The sequence below is a fragment of the Notamacropus eugenii genome, chromosome 5 (assembly GCF_028372415.1).
Source record: "Notamacropus eugenii isolate mMacEug1 chromosome 5, mMacEug1.pri_v2, whole genome shotgun sequence".
NCBI classification, from domain to species: Eukaryota; Metazoa; Chordata; class Mammalia; order Diprotodontia; family Macropodidae; genus Notamacropus; species Notamacropus eugenii.
In genome coordinates this window covers 194,272,108-194,297,105 of record NC_092876.1, presented here as the reverse complement: position 1 = coordinate 194,297,105, position 24,998 = coordinate 194,272,108, and the positions used below count along the sequence as shown (strand labels likewise).

Sequence of the window (24,998 nt, the reverse complement as noted above, 5' to 3'; positions counted from 1 at the left end):
TACAGAGCCTATACGAACAGTAACTCAAGACCTGAAAATGACTGTGTAATGTTCCAGCCCAGTATGTATATAAGACCTGCTTTTAGTTCAGCATGTTAAGCCCTCCATCTTAGGATGGGAGACTTCTGTTTGCAAACATCATTTTCCTCACTTTGAAATTAATTCAACTTCTGTTTGCATCCTGACTCTCCTGTCTTTAGACTACTCTGTTTGTTTGACTCTGGCCACCCACAGGTTAGAGGCCAGTTTGGATCCAGCTGACATCCTGGGCAAGTCACTTAGCCCCATTTGCCTTAGTTTCCTCATCTACAAAATGAACTGAAGAAATAAATGGCAAAGCACTCCAGTAGCTTTGCCAAGAAAACACCACAAGGAGTCACAGAGAGCTGAACACAACTGAAAAAGACTGAACAACAACAAAAACTTAGCATGTGCCTGAACACATAAAAGATGTTTAATAAATGCTCATTCCCTTCCCATGATTTGCATGCTCAGTGCACAGTATAATGCCTGGCACATAGAAGGTACTTACTAAATGCTTGTTCATTGACTGGTTGATTAAATGCAAAGTAATTCAGAAAGGTAAAGCTGCTGGGAAAAAATACTACCTGTGTATTTGTGTGTGTATTCACATATGTGTCTAACTTTTAGATTATCCATGAAGCCCTGTGGCAAATCACTTACCTGACTGCTCCCTCCAACTTGAACAGAAAATTTGGAATTAACCACATTATTAATAATGCAATTCTGCAGATACTTTTGACTTTTGCAAAGTATCCTTACATTCCCGTTCTTTCATTCTTCCCCACAGTCACAGTATTTGGTGCCTGATGTTATAACTTTTAGATCTGGGGAAACTGAAGTAAAAGGGAGTAAAAGAAATAGTTGAAGGTCACGAAAATTGGCTCTAGGACTAGAAACTTAGCATGCTAAACACAGATCCAGGTGGGTAACTAGCCAATCTTTCAACATCTTGAATCTATTTAGTATGCAGTTTTTGTCTACTTTGTATTTGCCCTGGATATAAAGAGCCCCAAGACACACCTTTACAATAGGCCATTCATTAAGTTTTTCCAGAGGCTTGCACTGGATCCTCAATAATCCCCATTATAATATAGCCTTTTAGGTAACATGGTATAAACCAGGGGAGGGAAGAATCTGCAGCCTTGAGGCCAAAAGTGGTCCTCTAGGTCCTTGGGGGCCTTTTGACTGAGTCCAGGTTTTACAGGACAAATCCTTTTATTAAGGGGATTTGTTCTGTGAGGTTTGGATACAATCAAAGGGCCATACTTGAGGACCTAGAGGACCACATGAGGCCTTGAGGCCATAGGTTCCCCATCCCTGGATAAACTTTATATCCCTAAATTAGTGATGAGATTTAAGACTCCAGGAGCCAGGATGTGAGAGTAAGCAGTAAATCACCATAACTCTCCCATATTCACCTCCAAACAACCATAAAATAGCACCCCAAAACAATTCCTGGAACAGCATAACAGGGTGAAAAAGACCAAGTGAAAAAATCTTTGAGCCCAAGAAACTTGGAAGATTGGCAGAAAAGGTCTGTCTCATTTAGGTAAAAAGGGAACACAGTCCAGAACAGGAAACATTCCATCAACCCAGTAGCAAACCCCATCTCAGCAAACCAACTGTAGATCCCGAGCCCCAATATGGCAGAGAAGACAAATGCCAATACCAAAACTCCCACAGAGTTCAGTATAGCCTCAGAAGACAAGCAACCTCAAGTGGCCACAGTCCACCACATGTTTCAGTACAACCCTGGGCAAATAGGTAGCTAGGTGCCAACCCAGGGACCTAACCAAACAGGCAGCTGCCAGTACTGGGTCCCCACTATGTGCTTCATCATAGCCCTGGGCAAATAGGCAGCCACCAGTGGCCAGACTACCTACCACATGCTTCAGTGCAGCCCCAAAGAAACACAGAAATGCCCCACCAGCCTCAGCACATACCAGACAGCACCACTAGGACCCCGGGTCAGCATCAGGTAAGCTGCCAGATGCCCAAGACTTCCAGCAGTGCCAGCTGTCCCCCTCACTACACCCCCTTAGCATAGCAACAGACATGAGGGTCCCCCATGGGCCTAAGGACAATATCACTGTAGCAGCAGGTAAACAGCCAGGGCCTATAGCCTCAGGAAAAAGAAGCCTGAGACAGTGCCCCTTCCACCCCAGTAGCAGAGCTCAAATTTGAAAGAAAGGGAAAAGGCCAAAAAAGTGTCACTGGAGGGAAGGGAAGGGAAGGCTCATGGGAAGGGAAGAGAAGGGGAGGGGAGGGGAGGGGAGGGAAGGGAAGAGAAGGGAAGGGAAAGGAAGGGGAGGGGAGGGGAGTGGAGGGGAGGAAAAGGTCATGAGAAGTGAAGGGGAGGGGAGAGAAGGGGGGGAAGGGAGGGGAGGAGAGGGGAAGGAAGGGAAGGGATCTAGCCAATGTAGCCATTTTTAAAGAGGTTTATTCACTGAATGGGCATTACCTCCCCCTGAGTGAGTACCTGAAAAGGCCTTAGCCTAAAAGGCCAAGGTCTCCCAATGCATCCTGGGCCATCTCCAGTCATCCTGATGAATATCTGGTCACTGGATCCAGATGACTCAGGAGGAGAAGTGAGGCTGGTGACCTTGCATAGCCCTCCCTCACTCAAAACAAAATCAAGCAAGTCATGTCATCATCTCTCTGATGTCATAGTCCTCTTCGAAAATGAAGGATGAACACAACCTGTGAGTAGAACAAACTGCCTAAATGGGGACCCAGCTAGTTGGGTAACTCAGAATCCTCTCCCTTTCCTCAAGCCCAGAAAGAACTCATGGAAGAATGAAAAATGAACTTAAAATCATATAAGAGAAGTAGAATAAAAACTGGGAAAAGAAATGGGAGAGATGTAAGAGAATCATTAAAAAAGAACCAATAGCTTGAAAAAGTAAAACAACTGCTTAAAAAATAGAATTGGACAAATGTAAAAGGAGATACAAAAATCCACCAAAGAAAACAACTCTTTAAAAAGTACAATTGGCCAAATAGAAAATAAAGTACAAAAGTTAACTAAGGAAAATAACTACTAAAAAGTTAGAATTGGGCAAATGGAAGCTAATGATTGTGAGACAAATTCAAAAGAATGAAAAAAACAGAAGAAAATGCAAACTATCTCATGGAAAAAACAACTGACCTGGAAAATAGATCCAGAAGAGACAGTAACAGAATAATTGAACTACCTTAAAACCATAATCAAAAGGAAGACCTAGATAGCATCTTTCAAGAAATTATCAAGGAAAACTGCCCTGATATCCTGGAACCAGAGGGCCAAAATTGAAAGGATCCACTGATCACCTCAGGTAAGAGATCCCAAATAAAAACTGCAGGGAACATTGTAGACAAATTTCAAAAAATACTACAGGTGGCCCAAAAGAAACAATTCAAATATTGGGGAGCCACAATCAGGACTTAGCAGCTGCAACATTAAAAGATCAGAGGTCATGGAACATGATATTCTAGAAGGCAAAGGAGTAAGGACTACAACCAAGAATCACTTATCCACTGAAAATAAGCACAATACATCAATGGGGAAAATGGTCATTCATAAGGAGACCAGAATTAAACCAAAAATTTGATCTCCAATAACAAGACCCAGGAGAAGCAGAAACATGTAAGAAGGGAAAAGAATACACAAAGGATTCAATAGAACTAAACAGTTTACATCCCTACATGGAAAGATTATACCTGTAATTCTTAAAAACTATATCATTCATGGAATATTTAGAAGGAATATACATAGACAGTGGGTATGGGTATAAATTGAATTTGAAGGAATGACATAAAAATAATTAAGGAATGAGAAAGATGAGTAAGTACACTGGGTGAAGAAGGAAGGGAGAGGTAGAATAGGGTAAATTATTTCATAAGCAGAGGTACAAAAGATCTATTACAGTGGAGGGGAAGATGGGAGTGTGGGTGATGGGCATCTCTTGAACCTTACTCTCATCAGCACTGGCTCAAAGAAGTAATAATATACACAATCAATTAAGTATAAAAATCTATCTTAACCAACACGGAAGTAGGAGGGGAGAAGATTAAGGAAAGGGGGACAGGGAGACTGACAGAAGGGAGGGCAGATTGGGGGAGGTAGTAGAAGCAAAATACTGGTGAGGAGGGAAAGAGTGAAAGTAGAGAGAAGACAAACAAGAAGAAAAATAGGATGGAGGGAAATACAAAGTTAGTCATCATAACTGTGAATGTGAATGGGATGAACCCTCCAATAAAATGAAAATGGATAGAAAAGTGGAGGCAAAAGTCAGAATCCAACAACATGTTGTTTACAAGAAACACTAGAAGTCCAGAGACATATAGAGTAAAGGTAAGGGAATAGAGCAGAGTGTATTATGCATCAGCTGAAATAAAAAAAGAGATAGGAGGTAGCAATCCTCATCTCAGACAAAGTAAAAGCCAAAATAGACCTAATTAACAGATAAGGAAGGAAGCTACATCTTGCTAAAGAGTACCATAGACAATACAGTAATATTAATACTAAACATATATGCACCAAATGGTATTGCATTTGAATTCTTAAAAGAGAAGTTAAGTGAGTTACATGAAGAAACAGACAGCAAAACTATAATAGTAGGGGACCTCAACTTTCCAATCTCAGAACTCTAGAAATCCAACTGAAAAATAAAGGAAGAAACTAAGGAGGTAAACAGAATATTAGAAAGTTAGATATGACTACTGAATGGGAACAGAAAGGAATATACCTTTTTCTCAGCAACACATAGCACCCACACAAAAACTGACCATGTATTAGGGCATAAAACCCTCAAAATCAAATGTAGAAAGGCACAAGTATTAAATGTATTCTTTTCAGATCATAATGCAATAAAAATTATATTCAACACAGCAAAGTGGAAAGGTAGATTAAAAATTAATTAGAAACTAAATAATCTAATGCTAAAGAATAAATGGGTGAAAGAACAAATCACAGAAACAATAATTTCATTAAAAAGAATGTTATGTGAAGAAAAAAAAAACTTAATGAAGTCCAGAGAGATTATGGCCACTGCTTCCAATTTATTCACAAGGTCTATTATAATAAAGATACTATTCTATGCCATTTGTTCCTCAAAAGAGGAGTACTTTTTACTTTAACATTGTTTAATCACAGTCTTCTGATTTGTTTTATTATACTATCCAAGTAAATAAGTTCACTATTCTACAATTTCAGAGGTGATCATGTTCATTACTGTTTTCTCCTCCAGAAGAATAAAGGTAGAGGGAGAGACCATCTACTTAAAAAAAAAAAAAATTCTACATATTCTTGAGGTTGTAAAAAATACAATTCAATTCAACAAACATTTATTATGCATTTACTATGTGGCAAGCTCTGTGTAAGGTGCTGGAATAACAATAATAACAATGATAGCTAGCATTTATATGGTGCTTTAAGGTTTGCAAAGAGATTTATAAATACTATTCTTACTTGATCCTCATAATAACACTGGTAGGTAGGTATTATTATTATTATCACCATTTTACAGATGAGAAAACAGAGGTTGAAAAAGGTTAAGTGACTTGCCTAGAGTCACACAGTTAAGAAATATCTGTACAGAATTTGAACTCGTTTTCTTGATTCCAGACTCAATGTTTTATCCACTGTGTTGTCCATTTAGCTGACTCTGAAATGAAAGTGATACAAAGAAAGGCAACAAAATCATAATTATCTTCAAGGAAATTATACTCTAATGGTGAGATAAACATGAAAAGAACTAGGTACATACAAGATAAATGCAGAACAGATGAAAAATAATCTCAGAGGAGAAAGCACTGGCAGATGGTGGGGAAAAGGAAGACAGGAAAGGCTTCCTGTACGAGGTGGAATTTTAGCTAAGTCTTAAAAGAAGCCAGGGACCATTCCCCAGTAGATCAAAGGATATGAACAGGTAGCTTTCAAAGGAAGAAATCCAAACTATCAACAACCTTACAGGAAAAAAAATACTCTAATTGACTTAGCAATTAATGTAATATATATGTTAAATTATGTTAAATATATTATGTTAAATATATGATAAAGCAACTTTGAGGATCTACCTCAGACCTATAAGCATAGTCAACAAGACAAAAGGAAAAAATGACAAATGTTAGAAATTTGGGGGAAAACAAGTATACATAATATATACTGTTGGGAGAGCTGTGAATTGGTCCAGCCATTTTGGAAAGCAATTTAGAGCTATGCCTAGAAAGTTAGAAAAATATACATACCTTTTAACCTAGATAGATCGCTGGTTACCCTATATCCCAAAGAAATAAAAGATGGAAGCGATCTATATGTACAAAATTATTTATAACAGTTTTTTTCTGTGGCAGCCAAAAATTAGAAAATAAATGAATGCCCTATTGAGGAATGGTTAAACAAAGTATGATTTATAGATATAATGGCATGTTATTTTTATAAAACATAATGAAAGAGAAAACTGAGTGAACTGATACAGAATGCAATGAGCAGAACTTGGAGAACAATTTACACAATGATAACTTTATATCTTTAAAAAAAAAGAAATCTGATCAACCCAATGATAAAGCACAAGTTGAAAAGGATTAAGATGAAATGTGACAGTTACCTGGCTAACAAAGGTAATGAATTAAAAACACAAAAAGTGACATGCATTTTCATTTGTGACTAATATGGGGATTTGTTTTTCTGAACTATGCAACTATGTTTTAAAGGATTATGTGTGTGTGTTTAATGTGCTCAGTGGTAGGGGGGAAGTGGGAGACACTAATAAAAATGAATAAAAATGCTATTAATTGAAAAAAAAGAATGTATATGAGAGATGTTATAAAGGTAAAAAACAAGATCTGGCAAGAGATTGGATATGTGGGGTGAGTGGGAGGAGTGGTGGATGACATCAAGGTTGTAAGTCTAGGTTACTGGGAGTATGGTAATACCATCCAGAGTTGATTGATTGAATAACAGATATTTCAAAAGATGTAAGGGTTCAGAAAGAAATACAAGTCCTGATTTGGCCATGTCGAGTTTGCTATACCACCCTCATCAGAATATAAGTTCCTTAAGAGCAGGGACTATGTTTCCACCATTCTTTTTTTTTTCTACTCCCTTTTTTTCTAGGCACTTAGCCAAGTGCCTAAACACATAGTGAGTCCTCTTCACTGAATGGGCGTTACCTCACCCTAAGTGAATACCTGAATAAGCCTTGGCCTAAAGGGGTCAAGGTTCCCCAGTGCATCCTGAGCCATCTCCAGTCATCCTGATGAATATCTGGTCACTGGATTCAGATGGCTCTGGAGGAGAAGTGAGACTGGTGACCTGCACAGCCCTCCCTCACTCAAAACAAAGTCAAGTGCAAGTCATGTCATCACTTCTCTGATGGCATGGTCTTCTTTGGCAACAAAGGATGAACACAACACAACAACAACCACCTGTCACAGTCTTGACCCTGCGTTTGGTCATTTTAACTAGTTCCAAGTGTCTCATCCACCCTAGAGTCCCTTGCCCCTCTGACCTTTGTTGTTCTCATTCTGAGCAGCCACAATCCTAGAAAATCCCTCTAAAGCATTTGTTGTAGCCATTGTCATGGTCATCACCATTGCTGTTCTCATTCCCCATCAGTCAAGTACTACTGGAGGAAGACTAGAACTTATCCACTATGAATGCATGCTTCCTAACCTTAACTCAATTCACAAGGCTGCAGAGCCACCCTTTTATTCATCTGCTAATTCACTATCATCCTGCTCTCAAAAACTATTCAAACCCCTCTCAAGCTTCATCCTACTAATGTCTCAACAAATGACCTTGCTTCCTACTTGACTAAGGAAAGAGGTCAGTCATGGTGAGGATTCACAATTCCTCTGCTCCATCGCTTCAAAAGTCTGTCATTCACCAGACCTTGTCCTTTCCTCTGGTGTCAGATGAGGTAACATAACTCTCTACTGACACTCATCACTCAATCCATTCTCTTAAATTCATCACCTTCTGAGATTATAAAGCAACGGCAATAACAATGACAGTATTTATGAAGTGCATTGAGGTTTGCAAAATACTTTACAATGATTATCTCATTTTATCCTCACAACAACCCTGGGAAGAAGGTGCTGTTATTATTCTCATTTTACAGAGAAGGAAAGTGAAGCAGATAGAAGTTAAGTGACTGCCCAGTAGGTGTCTGAGTTTGAAATAGAGGCTTCTTGACTTCAAATAAAGCACCTTTCTCATATATATATATATATATATATATATATATATATATATATATATATTAGATAGACATATATAGATAGATATAGATATATATACACACATACATACATACACATATATATACATACATGTATATGCACATACACACACATATATACGCACTACTTTTCTTGAATATTGTCTCACCACTTACCTGTGGTGACAGGTTCGTTCCAGTTCCTCCCACCTCTCTGATCATTCTTTGTCAGTTTCCTTATCTGGCTTCCAAGAGTGTGGTCAATTAGTGAAAACTCCTTTCTTGACCTTCCTTCCTCTGTATTTTCTCCTTGGCAATCTCATCTACGCCCACGCTTTCAGTTATCAGCTAGGCCGATGACTCACAGATCTGTCTCGAGCTCTGACCTCTTGTCCCACATGTCCATACCTGATAGGTCTGCTTAGATATCACTCCTGACACCTCAAACTCAATTTTCAAAAGAGAATTCATCATCATCATGCCTCCAATATCTTCCCTCCTCCTAACTTCTTTTCTCCTGGATTTCACTCTTCTACAGGTCCCTCAAGTCCAAACATGATTCTTCACCATCCCTCACTCCAGTATATCATCAGTTATCAAGTCCTCTTGATTCTGCTTCCAAAATATATCTCAAATCAGCTTCCTCATTATCCTTTTCTTGGACTTTATAACTTTGATAATGGGTTTCCGTATCTGCTACCTCTCTCTTTGCTAACCTAACTGTAACGGCTCCTAACCTTCCCCTCTTAGAATTTCTAATAATAATATCAGTGTAGAACTTTAAGGTTTGTAAAGTGTTTTACATGTTCTATCTCTTTTGAGATATGCCTTGCAAAGAAGATGCAAGTTTTTTTGGTTTGGTTTTCAAGACCCTCTCTGTATTGGTTTCAATGTACCTTTCAAGTCTTATTTCCCCGTGGTCTCCTTTGTATACTCTAGCCAAACTATTGCAATCAGTTTCCCAATCTCATGTCACACTCCTCTCCTACTTCCATGTCTTTGCATGGTCCATCATACAACCTGGAACAGCTTTCCCCATTCTTTCACTCCCACTCTCTAACATTCTTCTCCAGCTTCCAGGCCTAGCTCACTTCCTCCAAGAAGCCTCCCTTGATCAGCCTAGCTAGCAGTGATTCTCTCTCCCTCCTCAGATCTTTCAGGTTCCTTGGTTTGACCTCTCCTTCACTACATTAACTTCTGACCTGTATGATAGTTATCTGTGCATTTGTCTCACCTCTCCACTATACCCTTTGAAAGAAGAGGCTGGGTTATTTTTTTTCATCTTTCTATTCCCAGCATTTAGCACATAGCAGGTGCTTACCAAACAATCCATCTCATTAGTTGTTCAGTTGTAAACATTTATACCAGTGTCTTTAGTTCTGCAGTTATTCTATTTCAGCTCTTCCTCTAGCAGCTGCTTGGGCAGATTGCTTTCAGTCACTCAGCGATGTTTTCTTCCAGAGTCAGAAAAGATTAAAATTGATCATTTCAATGATAACAGAGACACACTACATTCCTGAAAATATTTAAGACACCTTTTCTAGACCCTTTCCCATGGGGAGTTGGTAATATAGTCCTAAACCTTAGAAGTGAGGATGCTAGCTGAGGTTACACAGCAAGCGTCACATTCCTGATTTTAATCCAAGACTCTTGCCTCTAAATCTAGATTATTTTCACTACATTTTTGGGTCTCTCAAGTACAAACATTCTGTACAACAGTAAAATACTTTTAGAGTTGTTTTTCTCTTGTTGAAAATATGTGTTACATTGCTACATCTACCTAATGTCACACAAGGCCTGTATGACCTATACGTATTCTGGAATGATTGACTGAATATAAGGATGCAGACAGAGGTCATAGAAGTCTCTCCTCAACATCAATAGCTATATAGCTTTTTGATTCCTATGATTGCTGGACAAAGCCATCAGATCCATCATACAAACCATAGTGGTCTTTTCTACTCAAATAGTAGCTGAGGATATAATCCAACTCAATGGTGAGAATGAATATCAGTGTTCGACAAGTGTGGCTTATAGTATTAAGCCAGGAGCACTGTCAATGCCCTAGATATTAGAAGTAACTGAATTTGAGAAAGGTTACAACTATCAAGTTCAATTTCACCAAATATAGGATTCTTTCCCAATTAATCAAGCATTTAACCTACTCATCATTCCATCTCAAGCATTCTCTGGGTTTTAATTTTTTTTATTTTATTATTTTATTTTTATTTTATTTTCAGTTCCAAATTCTCTTCTTTCCCCTCTCCCCCTTTCCCATCCATTAAAATGGTAAGAAATGCAATATTCATATATGTAAAGTGCTTTGTAAACCTGGAAATAGTTATTATTATTGTTGTTTTTATACCAGTGAACACTATACTTTTTGAATTACAGGGAAAGTGACACATGAATTCTGATTAAATCTTCCACTGGTAGAAAGGTTTTCAAGCTCATTGGTGAATGGACTCATTCCATTAATTTCTAAAGGGGATTCAAATCAGAACTAGAATTAGCACTGGGCAACACTGTCAGAGTTTTTCTGAAGCAACAACATCTGGACTGAGGGAAAGAATGCTTCCTCTCCTCCCTCTCCCTTAAATAAAGTCATAATGACAAGTCTTAGAGGCCTGCTCTATTGCTTGGCCCCCACAATGACTGCCCTAGCCACGGGCCCTATGGCCAGATCTCTCTCTCTTGCTGGTCTGTCTTGCCATAAGGTGGCTTAAATCCCTGTAAGAATTGAGGAGAAAGGGAGCTCAGGGGTTGATCACTCCTGTGAACAGCTGAGGTAGACAGCAAACAAGTCATTGGAATTAAAAGGCATGAGGTCAGGTTTTGGGGGGGTGAGGAGTGGGAAAAATAGTGACTGGGGTGGAGAAGAAGAATACAAGACAAGTCCTATGCTTAATGAAAAGGCAGGAGAGTTATCCAGAGATCTATAAATGATAGCAGTAAGAATCTGGAAAGGATGCAAGTATGGCTGTTGAGTGATGGTGGCTGATCTGAAAGTGGCAGTAGGGTACAAGGAGTATTCCAGTAATTCTGCCTGGTACCAGATGTGAGAGGAGTCAGCAGGCCTGTTATCACAGCAATCACAAATCACAAGAGTCGTGGGATTATAGATATGGGGCTAGAAGGGATCTCCAAGCTCACCTAGTCCAATGATTTCATTACACCCAGGACAACTGTTTTGCTCAACGTTACTCAGAAAGTAGGCGGCAGAGTGGGGACCCAAATTTAAGTTTCATAATAAGAAGGTAATCAATCTCTCTTCTGCACCATGCTACCTCTTTGAGAAGGAAGATGACTTCAGTGAGCACCAGGTGATGGAGGGAACTGAAAGGAAGAGATCTAAGATGAAAGGGAATCTAACAAGAGAGGATGATTCCAGACAATGTAGTGAAAAGGGAAGGCAGAGGAAAACTGGGCTAATTGTGACAATTGGAGTGAGGGCAGCAAGCAGTCAACATGTTCTGCCTTTGCCTTTCTCTTGGACATCTTGTGTGATGGAGCTCCTCTTCTGAGAAGTCAAGCATGTAGGACAAAGTTTTGGCCACTGGACCCCTTAGAGAGGAAGGTCAAGGTGGAGGCCAGCAAGGGGATGGTCTCTTGGTTTGCCAGTGCTTTATTAAGAGGGACAGAGGGGCAGCATTCCTTCCATCTCTCCAGATGCTGGTGCCAAGGACAAGGCAGCCATGCTGCCCATTGCTAATTCTAACTCTAACTTTCATACCCTTTAGACACTAATAGAATAAGTCCATTCACCACTGTACTTGGACTCCTTCTGTCACTGGATGATTTTATCAAATTCATATGTCTTTTCCTTTATTCCAAAAAGTAGTATTCACTGGCATAACAATAATAATAAATAAGTGATAAAATGAATTTATCCCTTATGTTGGAATCCCTAGCTATGACCCCATTAATGAAATGAACCTTTGAAATTAAATTCTCATAACTTGAAATTCTTCTCTGACTACAAGACACAATTCAGGCACCATCACCTCTGTGAAGATGTCTCTGAAACTCCCAACTGAAAAGTTTTTCAGTGATCTAAATATTTCAATCTCTCACCCATGGGGAAAAGAATGTTCACCGTTGGTAGAAATTTCCGATCTAAATTAAAATTATTTTCCATTTTTGTTTGGTGAGTTAGCCAAGTGCAAAATGTTTATTTCTCTGCAATATTTGCTTCTAAATGCTCTGCTTAGCTAAAGTGATGGCAGAGGAGCTTAATGGAAGAATTGTTTCTAGCCCACCACTTCCCACTAGTGAAGTATTCAATTCCTCTGAACATTTTTTAGGATATTCTGTTTGTGCACAAAGTTTAACAGGTTCATTAGTTACCCTAACCACACCCCACAGGCAAAACAAACTCAACTAATGCTAATCAAGGGAGGGAGTCAAAGCCAAATTCATTAGACTTTCCATTCCTAAGGGTATCAGGAATTTATTTGTTCTGTGAGAGGCTGAAAAAAAACAATGGCATCTGTATAAAATGAATAGTAACATTTTCCAGGCACAAATTACAATGAATAGAGAACTGTTGAACTTGGTGTTCTGATAATTTTATTTAAAGAAATTATATCTCTTTGGAAAATTTATCCAAAGGATAAATTCAAATGCAACAGAATAGGTTCTAATTGGAAGGCAATGTAGTCCAAAGGAAGGAGTGCTGAATTTGGCATCAAAAGACCTGGGTTCGAATTCTGACTGCCAGTTTATCACTAGTGTGACCTCAGCAAATCACTTGATTTTTCTTGGCTTCAGTTTCTTCAACTATAAAATGAGGGGGCTGGATTAGGATTCCAGTTCTTAGCTGTCAATCTAATTCAAAGTATTCTCTATTTCAAACACTCAATATTTCGTCAACTTAAGTTTCACAAAGACTTTTCCTCCCAGCATCCCTGTGTGGCAGCCCATTTTGCAGATGGATCAGAGAGATTAAATGACTACCACTAGATCCCATGGCATCAGAGCTGGGAACTGATTCCAGGATTCCTTAGAGTTCAGGACACCTTGTTAGATCATGACGTCTCTCACAATACTAGCATTTATTAGCCCTTTTAGGTTTGCAAAGCACTTCACATGTTATCTCATTTGAAATTCATGATAATCCTGAGTGGAAGGAGCTATTATTATCTCCATTTTATAGATGAGAAAATGGAAACACTAGTAAATGTCAGAGGTAGGATATGAACGCAAGTCTTCCTGATTCCAAATCCAGCGATCTATCCACAGTGCCTGCTAAGCTTCCTTTTAATTGATATTCTTTATTACCAGAATGATTATTAATGTTTTAAAGAAGAGACCAATAAAAATGGCCAGCTGAAGAAAACTCAAATTTCAAAAGAAAAACATACTAATATGTTTGTGTAAAATAAAAATTTATAAAAAAAATTTTTTTTGGAAGAGGGGTAAGGTGTTTCTGATTTGTGATGAATTTATCTGTACAGAAAACGCCTAGTGCAGAAGTCCTGTTTGTACTTTATTGTCTGAAAGATTTTTCTGGGGCCCTGAGAAGTGTGTGACTTCATCGTGGTCACAGAGCTAAGTCACAAACTAAACTTGAAGCCAGTTCTTCCTGTCTCCAAGGCTGGCCCTCTACTGACTAGGTCAGACTGCATTATCACAAAGAAATATCTACTATAAAATTCAATAACTTATAGGTTCAAAGGGTCAAAGATTTAGAGATGAAAGGGACCTTAGAGGTCACCTGGCCTGACCTCCTAATTTGTTTGTTTGGCTGGTTTTTTGGAGGTAATTAGGGTTAAGTAACTTGCCTAGGGTTACACAGCTAGTAAGTTCCTGCAGCTGGATTTGAACTGGTTTTCCTGACTCCAGAACGAGTGCTCTGTCCACTGTGCCACCAAGCAGCCCTGACCTCCCCCATTTTACAGATAAGAAAACTGAGACCCATTGAAGTTAAATGACTTGCCCAAGGTCAAGCAGGTCACATGGGAAGAATTTGGATTTAAACCCAGGTCTCTCTGACTCCAAATCCAATGCTCTTTCCATTACACTTCTACCCTATGATGGCACTCAGATTCAACCCCTTTCCTCAGTCTACATTTCCACCTGTCCATTTTGCTCATATTCTTCTCATTTAGACAAGAGTCAATAAGCACTTATTAAATACCTAGTATGTGCCAGGCACTATCCTAGGTGCTGGGAATATAAATAAAAGCAAAAAGCAGTCCCTCTTCTCCAGAAGCTCACAATCTACTAAGAGACACAACATGCCAATGACTAGGTATATACAAGATATATATGGGATAAAGCAAAAACAATAATGGTAAATTATGTGATTCTTACTTCTGTTCAAACTTTTTCTTAATCTTAAATGTACAATGAAATCTGTATTTTATTTATATAAGGAAGAAATGGGAGATTTTTAAATCTATAGATTTCTAGATATGAACTTAGAATAGGAAAATGTCACTGTAACCTATAAAAATGATAAAGAACTCATTCTTTAGAGTTAACCCTCTCTATTAGCATACTTTAACATGAAGGGTAATTCACAGAAAGCATTTTAATACATCAGTTTATCATCACATAATATGAAAGTGCCTATGGTATCAAGCAAATGAGAGAACTTTGAAGACACTATATACTTGCAGGACTTATGAAGACCTTGAACATGATAAAGCATCTTTCACAATCAGATCACTCTAAGAAATATGATTTATAACTCCCAGCTGCAGAAAGCATATCAAAACATGGCTTTTGTAGACAACACATTGCTCCAAGTATTTCAACAAAATGATACTGGCATGTTGGGGTGTATGGGGTATTCAAGAACGATTAGTACCTCTGGTGTGAGGACTTGCTGAGCCCTGTTCAGGGCTGCTCATCCACCTTTGGTGTCCACTAGTCACCTAGCTCTCACCTGTCATTCCAAAAAGTGTAGCATGCACAGGGGCCACACCCTGGTAAAACCAACTTGGTAAGACAGGCTAAACCAGGTTGAGGGGAACTGACAGGTCTCAAATCCAGTGGTGAATTAGAGAAATATCTACCCCAAGCATGTGAAGACCTCCCCTGGCAGAATGGGGAGATGAAAATAATTTGTTCCAACAGCCATGAAAGCAGATGAAATAGGTACTATGGATTGCTTAGAGCTTGGACAGGCAACAAAAACATCAGACTTCCCAGGTCATCACCAGTTTTGATTTTTGCCTTGCCACTGGACTTTGATGACTCTGGAAGAGAGAGGGAGGCTGAGGCCTTTGTGTAACTTTTCCTTTCTTAAATCCAGTTCATGTGCAAATCAAGACATTGTCTTAATGTCATTGGTCCTCTTGGAAAATGAAAGACTAACAACAACAGCTGTGTTAGCATTAACGATGACAGTCATCAGACATACAACTGTAATTTTTTTTTTAGTCTTCATACTCTGATGTGATTTTTATCTGGAAAAAGGTTCTTAGCTTACAAACTGCAATTATAAGGAAAATGTCATCTTAATTAACATTAAGAATTATCAAGCACAGAATGGGCTAGGTATGGAACAGAATAGTCAATAAGTCAGACAAGATCAAAAAGATAGCTTTTACACATTCAGCCAGTGATGAGTCCCTCTTTCCACCCCAAGAACATATTTCTGCTTTTATTTATTCTTCTGTGCATACAGAGGAACATTTTGCTATTCGTCCTACAATACATCTGTTCCTTTTGTACAGTGAGTAGTTCCAGGATTAGTTATCTAAACAAATATCAACTCAAATGGCAACGCATGGGTCATGACAGCAGTAGGTCCTTTAGAATTAGGGATTCAGGGAACACAAGAAAATGTCAGTGTCAAAGCACAGACTGAGAAGCTCTTTAGACAGGAGCTAAGATGATCAGTCAAACAGTTATATCTAGAAGGAAACTAAAAGGTAATCTAGTCTAAACCCCTTATTTAACAAAAGAGGAAGCTGAACCCCAGAAGGGTTAAGTAATTTGCTTAAAGTCACACAAATAGTAAGTGGCAACTGGCAAAGATTTGGAAATTCAAGCTTGATTTCTGAAATTTCTTCCCATTCCAAGATTTTGTAATTCAACTAGAAATACTCTACTATCAGATACTTCAATATAATTATAATATCAATGACAGGGGCACAAGTTTCCAATTTTTGCCTAACAATTAAATTACTCATTTTTGTCTTAATAAACTGTATGTGAAAACTGTTCTTACATCATTATTACATTTTTTACCCTTTAGAAACATTCTCCTTGATCCAGGTCCTGCAAACACAACACTAATAACCATAGTGCACAAAACATTAACACCCAGGGGATTTCAGTTTACTTTGTCTTCTCTAGGGCAAATAGTTACCAGATTAAAGTATTAACAAAAGAAGATGCTGACATATTAATCCTGTTCTAACTGTGACAGTTGTTCATCCCAAACATAGGACCTTCTAGATGGCTCCATGTGAAAAGAGAATGGAAATGGAAAAAGAGGGTTCTGAGTTTTTAAAATCTGTTTAAGAATTTTTGCACAAATTTTTAAAAATAAAACCTTTTTGAAAACTTTCAGGGTAGAGTATTTGGAATAAAGAGGGAAAAGAGAGGGAAAAGGAAGAAAAGAAAGAGAGAAAGGGGATAGGCTAACAAAAACTCCACTATTATGCAATTTTTTCATCTTTAATTACCATATATCTCCAATTAAAAACATATTTCCTAAAACAGGGTCAAAGGACTGTTGTACTTATTATATTCTCACAAACATTTTTTTCTGAGAAAATGTGACATTTTCTAATTTAAAAGGTCCAGAATTCTTTGCCTTAATAAAAGCAGTTTCAATGTGGGATCTCAGAGATGACAGAGGGCAAATCAATAATATACACTTCCCTAAAATGGGGCCACTAGGTGGTGCAGTGGACAGAGTGCCAGGTCTGGAGTCAGAAAGATTCAACTGTCTGAGTTCAAATCTGGACTCAGGCACTTACTGGCTGTGTTACCCTGGGAAAGTCGCCTAACTCTGTCTGCCTCAATTCTCTCATCTGTAAAATAAGCTGGAGAAGGAAATAGCAAACCATGCCAGTATCTCTGCAAAAAAGACCCCCACAAGCGGCCATGAAGAGTCAGACATAACTGATGACAACTGAACAACGACAAAAGAATGGCCCCAATGTTCAGGTAAGCACAGTCATTTGTTTAAATGGACAGAAGTAGCTGAAATTTGAAAGTATATATAATAAGAGTTACATATATAAGGGTTCTTATATAAGGTTTAACCTATATATTGATATTGCCTCAAAAACTCTAACTCCCTTATTCCTCAATTTCTTCAGCGTCCATATCCTCCTCCTCCAATTCACCTCCATTGCACACAGGGATGATCACACCCTTGATTTTGCCAACACCCACAAATATTTTACTTCCATATGAAAACCTATGAAATTCCTTTATCTGACCATAATTTTCTATCTTTCCTCTGCCTCATCACTCCTCCATTTCTTCTTCTTCCCCACCAGTACCTCCAATTCTGACATTCCTGAGTAGCTTCCCAGGACATCACCTCTGCTCCTACTTCATTCTCCCCCTTTCCCAATCTCACTCATTAACCAGTCCAATTCTACAATGTCCTCTACTTTCAAATCCCTTGCCTCGGTATCCCATGACTAAGTTACTGCTATCATCTGTATCCTCCACTCCTACTCATATACAACTGAATAAAGCTGGAAGAAATCATCCAACTGAGCTGAATGGTTCCAAATTTATTTCATATATTTTCAACTGGACCCTCACAGTATCAAGTCAATCTTTTTACATCTCCTTAACTGAATCTATTCCATTTACCAGAGCCCGTTTCAGATCTCTCCTCTTATCAAACCTCCATAACCTATTCCATTCTCCAACCTCTTAACTAAGGATGTGTTTCATTAAGCACCCCAACATACACAGGGGGAGGAGGGGGAGGCTGCTATCACAGATTCTTAGATCTGTATTCATAAAAGGAAAGGCAACTTTTAAAGGGTTAACAATCACTTTAATCAAGCACATGTATCATTTCATTCACCTAGTGCAGGCGAGTCAGTACCCTAAACTTCAAAGAAAATACAAAGAAATCAAAAGTCAACAGACAACGCTTCCTCTGCCTAACCATAATTCAAACAGACAGGTACAGATGTCTGACCATAGTTACCAGAGAAGAAAGCATGACATCTGGGTTCTCAAAGTGGAGGGGGGAGCGGGGAGAAGGGGATCATTAGTGGCTTCCCAGAGCCCTTATCTGGTCAAACAAACACTCTTACAAAAACTAAGCCCCAAAGTAAAAGCTCACCCTCAGAGTATTAATACACTTTTCAGAGCCAGAGGGCATAACCCTCTGACCCAGCACCTCAATAGGAAAAACAAAAGGTACTGGGATCCTCCTACAAAAGAACTCTCCTAATCAAGCTTCCCACAATGGGCAGGCCCATAAATGGGTGGGAAAGATCCTCCCCAATCACATTATTCAATCAGAGGCACTTTTAGTAAAATAAAAACAGCAAAAGATCCTAATTTGATTGCCATCACACTCTACCCTTCCAGGATCCTTGGCCATGGATCCTGGAACAAACAGAGGCATTATACTTCTTGATTATACTAAAACAAAAACAGCAAAAGATCCTACTTTGCTTGCCCTTACAGGATATTACCTCATACTTTACTGAGTATGAGTCCATTTACCACAATTTCTCTCTTCTCTGACTCTCAAATCAAGAAATAACATCTGTAAAGTGTTTAGCACAGTGCCTGGCACATAGTAGGTACTCTTTAAAAGCTTGTTTACTTCCCTTCCCTCTTAAAATACCTTGTCAAAAATCCTCCAACTTTATTCCATTCCCTGAAAAAGAAGTGACCCTTCTTATCAAGGTTAAGAATATACTCTTTAAATATATTCTAAATCTCCCCTCTCCCATCTGTCTTCTCTAGCTGATTGCTCCCAACAATCATCTCTTGGCTCTAATCTTTAATCTCTTCCTATCTAGTGATTCCTTCCTCCATATTCCTCCATGTCTAAAAACACAGTCCTTGGACCCTCTACAGACCTTACCATGCTTTCAAGACATCATTCTATATATTATATATACATATATATGTATATATACATATATATATATATGTATATATATATCTCACTTTTCATTCACAAAAAGTTCAGCACTATTGTTTCTATTTCCTCTCCAATCACTTAACAATCTGCAGTCTTATGTCTGACCTCAGCATTTCACTTCAGTTGTCCTCTCCAATGTTACCATCTACTAAATTCAACCACCTTTTTTCGGTCCTCATCTTATAGCAATTCTCCCTCTCTTCTCTGGATTTTCACAACAGTCCTTCTTTTGGTCTTCCTCCTCCCTATCAGCCCTTTCTTCATCTCATACACACACCTGTAGGCATATTCCAAGGATCTCTCCTGGCCACTCTTCTCTCATTTGCTGATCTCAGGAGTACAAGTTCAATTATCATTTGTCAATAATCATCTCTATGCAGATGACTCACAGATCTATATATCCAGCACTAGTCTCATCCCTGAGCTTCAGTACCACACCAATTGCTTATTTGACATTTAAACTGGATGTCCTCTAGCCATCTCAAGTTCAACGTATCCAAAACAAGACTCATCTTTTAACAAAAACAACGCATCACTCTTCAGAATTTCCTTCCTATCACATTCCATTTAGGTTTATAATTTCAGCCTTATCAAGTACTCCTCAGCTCTCTCTGGCCCACAGACCCACTCAATTGGAAAATCTTTTTTTCTGCTTTCACAACAGCTCTGGCATCTGATCCCTTCTCTCCATTCATTCTAGTTTAGGCCCTCGTCATCTCCGATCTAAAGTATTGTCATTTGTCCTTTGTTTTGAAGAGGACCAATGACATTGCAGAGTGAGGACCAGCATGTGAATTGGATTTAAGTGAGACAGAATTGCACAAAGCCCCTCACTCTCTCTTCTAGAGACTTAAGTCCAGGGGCAAGACAAAAGTTAAGATGACTGGTAATGGTCTAGGATGCAATGGATGACCTTGGTTTCTTTAGCATCTGATCAAGCTCTAAATGCTCCACAGCACTTGCTTCAGCTGCTTTCATGGTCATTAGAATTGTTCTCCTCTATCCATTCCAACCAATGGAAGTCTTCACATGCTTGGGATAGACAACCCCCTAACTCACCAACAGGTCTGAGGCCTGTAGGTTACCCTCAACCTAATTTATCTGGTCTGCCAAGATAGTATTATCCAGGAATGGTCACTGCTCATGCTACAGCCTCTTGAAGCCACAGGTTAGAGCTGGGTGACAGCCATGAAGCAAGTTCAGCTATTGCTCACACTCAAAGTGCTAATCCTATCTGAACACTCCATATACTCTACCTAAGGAATTACAATCACTGTCATCTTTTTCCATTTTTCAAGTCTCTCCTCACTCCAACCTATCCTCCACTCAGCTGCTAAAGCAATTTCCCAGAAGTACAGGCAACAATCAGTAAACTTATATTAAGGGCCAGGAAATGCAATGAGGGATGGGAACACAAGAGGTGAAGAAGTCCCTGTGGCAAGGAGCTCACAATCTAATGGAGGAAACAACAAGCAAACAAATATGTACAAATAAGCCATGTGGAGGAAAGAAAGGAAATGATTAACAGAGGGAAGGCACTAGAATTAAGAGGGACTGAGAAAGGCTTCTTGTAGAAGATGGGATTTTAATTTGAGCTTAAAGGAAGCCAGGAACATCTGCAGGCAGAGGTAAGAAAAGAAAGCATTCCAGGCATGGCGGATGGGCAGAGAAAATGCTGGTCTAACCAAGATGCTCTGCTACTCAATAATCAATTGTATTGGACCTCTACAGTCAAGCATATGTTCTTCTCTTTGACGTATAAAGTCTTTTATAAACTGGCTTCAACCTATTTTCCTAGGCTTATTATTATACATCCTCCACCTCTTTACACTCTACAATCCATTCCAATTGGCTTTCTTGCTGTTCCCCACCCAGTACACTCCCTCTTAGTTCTTTATCACTGGCTATGCCTCCATGAATAGAAAGTTTCCCCTCCCTCCCTCTTTACCTACACCTTTTGGAGTAGATACCCCCCTAACTCACCAATGGGTTTGAGACCCTTTGGTTACCCTCAACATGTGAAAACTTCCACTGGTAGAATGGGCGAATGAGAACAATTTGTTCCAACAACCATGAAGGCAGCTGAAGCACGTGACATGGAGCACTTAGAACTTGGTTAGACACCAAAGATGTCAAGGTCATCCACTGTATTCTGAACCATGGCCAGTAGTTTTGACTCTGTCCTGCCACTGGACTATGATGACTGGAGGATAGAGTGAGGCTAAAACTTCCTGCAGCTCTGCCTCACTTAAATCCGATTTACACATGAATCAAAAGACACATTTTAGAATCCTTTGTTTCCTTCAGCAAACAGTGGGAACATTTCCTTCAATACTAAGTCTTTTTTAACTGCCCTACCACTCAACTTCTAGTGCCTATGCCAACAAAATTACCTTGTATTTGTTTTACATACATTCTGTATGTATGTATATATGTATGTGTGTATGTATGTATGTGTGTGAATGTATGTATAGTGTTCAGTCTTGTCCCACTCCCCCATTTCACCTCCTCCAACCCTACTTTTTTGGACACAAAGGTCAAGAAAACCTTTACAGCATAGAATCCTAAATCTACAGTGTGAAAGATCCCGGTCCAAATCCCTCAAGAACAGCAGGATCAAGCAGAGAAAAAGGTCACTGAACAGTGTCTCTTACTTAAAAATATCTCTGCCACTGTCTATTACAATATCTGACGTCCTACCACTAGGGATTCATTCCTTCTCATACTGAAGACTTTGGACTCTTTAGGAATCTCCTAATAAATAAAAATAATCCTACAACTGCTCCACCTCATCAGTCACTATTCTAGAATACACTGAGAGAGTAATGAGGAGTGCGAGAGGGCTGGAAGCTATGTCATGTAAGGGCTGTTTTAAGGAAATATGTATTCTAACACGGAAAAGGGAAGACTTACAGGACAAAGTTAGATCTTTTGTAAAAGACAAGATAAACTACTGAAAGGCTGTTTTGGAAGAAGTAATAGTAATAATTCTGCATATATAGTAGAACTTGGACCATGGGTGGAAACTATGAATCATCAAGGTACCATAATGATACTATATTTAAGAAGTCAAGTTCAAATCCCACTTACTGGGTGACTTCATTTTCCCTTCTTGAGTCTCAATTTCTACATTATAAAATGAGAATGCTACAAGAAGATAAAGCTGTGAAAACCAGAAGGTAATGTGGCAGAAAATACACTTAGTCCAGCTTCTTGTTAACATGTCATGATATATTACAATCAGACAAAGTATGTAATATAAAAAGCTGAGAATATTTTACAAGTACAGATAGTTAAAGAATCTATAACCAGATCTAGGATAGCAGAGACTAGGAAAGCCAAAAATAGACTATTTCAAGTATGCAAAATTTGAAAACATTTGGCATAAATAAAATCAACGTATAAAGTAAAAAGAAAATAAGTAGATTGAGCAAAAAGCATTTCTTAAAAAATCTCACATACAAAAAATCTACAGTGAACAGTGAATCTTAAGAGCTTTCCTCAAGAATTCAAGTGACGTAAAGATATGAAGAATTAGTTTTCAGAAAAAAGTATCAATAATTATCTGAAAGACTTTTCAAGATTAATAGCAATCAGAAAAAGACAATTAAAACAATTCTGAAGCATCACCACACATCTATCAGATTGGCTAAGGTGAGAAAAGACAAAAAAATTCAGTGCTGGAAAGGCTATGGGAAGACATGCCAATCTGATGAATTGGTTCAGTAATACCAGAAACTCATTGTGAATTTCACAAAAAAAGTTACTGTTGTTCATTCCTCTTAATCCAGTGATTTTAATCACGCAAATAAAGGTTCCATATGAGCAAAATATACATAGTAACACTACTTTCAAGAGTAAAAAGCTAGAAACAAACCATGTTGCTCAACCTCTGGGGACTATACAAATTGCGTTATAAAAATGTAATGAAATATCATTGAGCCACACACTAAATAACAAATTAAGGAATTCAGAGAAACTGTGGAAAACTTGTAAAATGTAAAAATTTGTAAAAAAATGATGCATAGTACAGAATGTAGAACCAAAAAACTACACACGACTACAAAACGTAAATGAAAATAACACCAAAAGCTAACAAAACTCAGGTCAAATACAATGGTCAATATTGGCTATGTAGTAGTAAAGTTAACTATTCTGTTAGCAAACCAGAAACTAAACATAGTGGGTCTTACCCACTAGTAAGTTAATGAACTTGACCCTTTTTATGGGAATGTCCTATTTGGTGAAGGGAGGAGGACAAAGAGCAATTAGGGAGTGAATAATGAGGCAAAACAGTATGTATATATTTTTTAAAAATTAATAAAAAACAAAATTAAATTAGATTATTTCTCAGATAACTTTTTGTTATGAAGACTCTTAGTTGCAATAATGCAGGTTTCAGTTCAACATAAGGAAGAACTTCCTAAAATTAGACCTATTCAAAAATGGAATGATCCATCACACAAGGAACTCATTAGCAGTCCTTGTCAAAGAAATTGTTCAAGCAGAGCTGGAATACTTGTCTAGGAAACTGGATTCATGCTTTAGGTTAGAGTTGGATTAGATGGATTCTAAATTTTTTTTCTTCAAAATCTATGACTGTCATTAATTCTGGATAATCTGTAACCAAAGATTAGCATATAACTAGCTGAAAATAAGGCCTTGTAGGAAAAGGGCCTTGGGAGGCATGATGGGATACCAAAAAAAGAAGAAAGGGAGGTTACTGGGGATCCAGAATTTTGTTTTCCAGTGACAAAGCCCAAGTTAATTTCAACCTAATTTAAAGTTTCATTCTCTAAGTGTAGGAAAGAAAGATGAGGGAAAAAGTGGGTGATTTAAGGGGTAAAAGGAGAAGGTGACTTAAGTTATGCTAATTGTTAGATGCTTCCTTCATATTCCCCAGCAATTCTGCAATACATGATTAAATCAGAAAATGCTCGCCTGACAAACTGCTGAGATATTGATTACTCTCCTTTTTCACTTTAATTGGATTGGGGTTGGAGGGAAGAGGGGAGGAGACAAGGCAGAGTTACAACAATGCTGGAATCATGTTATGTGATGAACACATAAAGTCCATAAGCTGTTTACCACATTTATTACTATTTATAATCTACACTAAATATTTCTTAAATTGATGTCCTTGTAAATCAAGAATTTTCTTTAAAACTTCTTATTTATAACTCAATAAAGACCACGATGCACAATAATTTTTCAAACACATCTTTAAATTCCTCTAAAGCTGAATTACTTTTCAACATAAAAATCAGTAATAAACATTTCAGAATGTAAAACCGTCAGCCTGCTTTAATAGATGAATTCTGCAGAGCTATGCCTTGCTGACTAATATTGATCCCACTTAACAAGCGCTTATTGGATTTTAAGATGCTCAGAGTATATGTCTGGGTCACACAGAATGGTAAAATCCGCATGTCCTGACTTGCTGTAAAAATATATTGCTTAAATTCTCCAGAGTTCTTTACCTAATCATCAGGGTATAACATTTGTGTCTCTCATTATCAAATTAAAATCTGATTAAAAGTCTGAAGGAAAAAGAAATATTATGCATCCATAATAATTTTATATTTTCCCCTCCCATTAAATTTTATTTTGTTTTTACTTCTAAATTCTTTCCCCCATCCATTGAGAAGGCGAGAAAAATATAATACAGATAATAACTTTAA

General features: G+C 38.2%; 1 protein-coding gene across 5 annotated transcripts in view; it reads right to left on the bottom strand.

Moving 5' to 3' along the window:
• The window catches only part of WASF3 (WASP family member 3), a 186,488-nt gene that overhangs the window by 60,690 nt on the left and 100,800 nt on the right, over nt 1-24,998 (bottom strand). The window lies entirely within an intron of this gene.